The sequence below is a fragment of the Salvia hispanica genome, chromosome 6 (genome assembly GCF_023119035.1).
Source record: "Salvia hispanica cultivar TCC Black 2014 chromosome 6, UniMelb_Shisp_WGS_1.0, whole genome shotgun sequence".
Classification (NCBI taxonomy): domain Eukaryota; kingdom Viridiplantae; phylum Streptophyta; class Magnoliopsida; order Lamiales; family Lamiaceae; genus Salvia; species Salvia hispanica.
This window is the reverse complement of record NC_062970.1, coordinates 17,647,814-17,650,669: the sequence shown is the minus strand read 5'-3', so window position 1 is coordinate 17,650,669 and position 2,856 is coordinate 17,647,814.

The following is a 2,856-nucleotide window of genomic DNA, read 5'->3' as shown; positions in this document are numbered from 1 at the left end:
CATGTACATTGTTTTCCGTTTGGGTCTTTTTTGTCGCCTTTTCCCAAGAGCTACAAATTGGGCGGGGCACTTTTTTGGACACAAGTAAACCGTATGGGGCATGAAACCTACAATTAGTTGTCTTTGTACATTGTTAAAAGGATTTTTCTTATTTTTTGTATTTGTACATTATTTCACAAAGTTGCTAAACTGAAAATATTTCAAGTTAACATGTTTACCTTTTTTTTAAAAAAACTTTGTTACATTTTTTGGTTTGAAGTCTACTTTGTGGGATTTTGTCCCTTAAATACATTAGTTACCAATTTGCTAAAATTTTCAAACATCTTGAATGTGACCGTTTGACCACATTATTTTACCCATTTGCTACATCAATCTTTTATATTTGTGAATAGGGTTTAAAGAGGGGCATGACTAAAGACGGGCTTTGGGCAACAACACGCGAGTGGACATCCGACACAACCACCCTAAGAGGAATAAGAAGGATTAGGAGGACGGAGGAGGGAATATGTGAATAATTAAGAAAACCAATTTGAGATTAATCCAAGCTATCCATGAAATTTGGGGGAAAAAGAGGGTTTTAAGGAAACATGAATTGAATGCTTATACTTGTGTTAATTATGAAAGGATATTTTTTTGGGATGTAAAAGGGATGTACACTTTTTATAAATAATGTAAATTTTTAATTTCAAGTAATGCAATTACTTCTAAATAAGGGGAAATACAATAAAAATTTTTAAAGGGAACATGTTTAATGCAAAAAATTTACTAAATAATGTTTTTAAACAGTGTTGAAAAATTTAGGGAACAACAATATTCAACTAATCTAACTTTTTAAATGAAAAAGGGACCAAGTTTCAGCATGAGATTCTAAAAGTGGGGTACTATACCCTAGCTCTTTGATAAGTTAATCCTGGGAAAATCAATTCATCCCCTTAAAACGTTATATAAAGGGGGATACACCTGTGGACTACTAAACCCTTGGGGAAGGGATTTAATTTTCCCCCTTATCAAACAAATAAAAACATTACTAGCTAAGGGCATATCATTAAATACTTTTTCTACATTGATTCTGAAATTTGAAAAACCCTTAGTTCCAAAAAGTTGTCCTGACTCATTTTTTTACATTCACGCCAAAAAAAGTACATTTTATAATTATATCTATATACCCTGATTTTTTTTGCAAAAATTTATCATACAACTTAACATAAAATTTGTTTATATTATATCCCCCGGGGATATTGTTCCATTTATAATAAAGAAAATATAAAGGGTCCTTTACTTTATTGATTTTCCAATAAAAATAAGAACAATAATTTGTAGTAAAAAATTTAATCAACTGGTAAAAGTGGAAGAGATTAAAGATTTAATTAAGGGAAAATCAGTTATATAAATATGTACCCAAACATGGGGGAGAAAATCAAGGGAAATATATAAGCAAAAATTTAAGGGTCGGTCCCCTTTTTTTAAATTTTAAAATTTTAAATTTAATTTAAACCACATGGCACATAAAAAGAACTGATTTAAATCCAAAGGGTAAAGTTTTGTGTTTTACAACTATTTAGTGTTGATATGAATACATCCCATATATATATATATATATATATATATATTTGGGTCATTGTCGAACAATTTTAAAGACCAACTAGAGACCAAATCGCCATTAGATCTAGTTTTTTTGATGAGAGGGCTTGTGAAATTTTTTCATTTTCATTACAATCCCATTTTACATTATATAGGTTTATTACTTCATTCACGTAATACCTGAAACTACAACATGTTTTTACTTGCTTAGTGGGGTTTTGAAATGATTCAACATATGCTTCATTTAAATTCATTCGTTGGTTTTTGCTTGATTAACATTTAAAAATGCAATTTATTCAAGTGAGTTTATTACTTCATTCTAAACGTTATTACTTCATTCCAAAAGGACTTCAAATGCTTTACACATACTTCATTCCAATAATTTATTACAGTATTCCATGTGTTTATTAAACCTATTAGCATAAGGTGGTGATAGATATTGTAGAGAGAAAGAACGGGACGCACTCCAAAAACCCCATTTACGTACCGGAATGAAGTAAAACCTACCCAAAGAAGAAAAAACCCACTAGAATGAAGTAATATATTCGAATGGATTTAAATCTTTCTAACATGTTAGTATGACTTATTTACCTTCGATGAATTAAAATAGGCTCGTGATGAAGTAAAATAATTTATAAATTTCTATCTTATCCATAAAAACTAGATCTAAAAGCCCTAATTCAGGGTCAACATCATAGATAGGGTCGTGTTCCTCAACTACAATGAAAAATTCAAATCAAAGGCATTACCAATCGTCTTTTCATCAACACCGCACTACTAGATTAAACAGTAAATAAATAATAAATATTTCATTAAAAGTTAAATATATTTACAAAAATGTAAACATGACAGATTTACAACATTATGCAAGGAGATTTGGTTGAACTAAGAAAGAGTCAGAAAGATTTTGCTCAAATTTAAATGAATTTGGTCAAAGATTAAAAATTTCAAAAGGGAAAATTATGACATGGTAAGTCATAGTTAGATATACATTACAAAAGAGGTGCGTATAATGATAACACATATTTATGGATAAGCTAATAACCCTATCATTTTATGGGTCAAAGTATCTTTTACTAAAAATGATATTTATAACGATAAAATTATACTTTAATCCATAATATGATATTCGTTTATAAAATGATACTTTTCGTCCATAAAATGAGGGGGTTTTTAGGTTATCACCATAAATATGGGTTATGATATGATCACATCCCTTTAAAAAAACATACCTATATTTTTGAAAATGACATTTGAATAAGTTTTTAAAAAAAC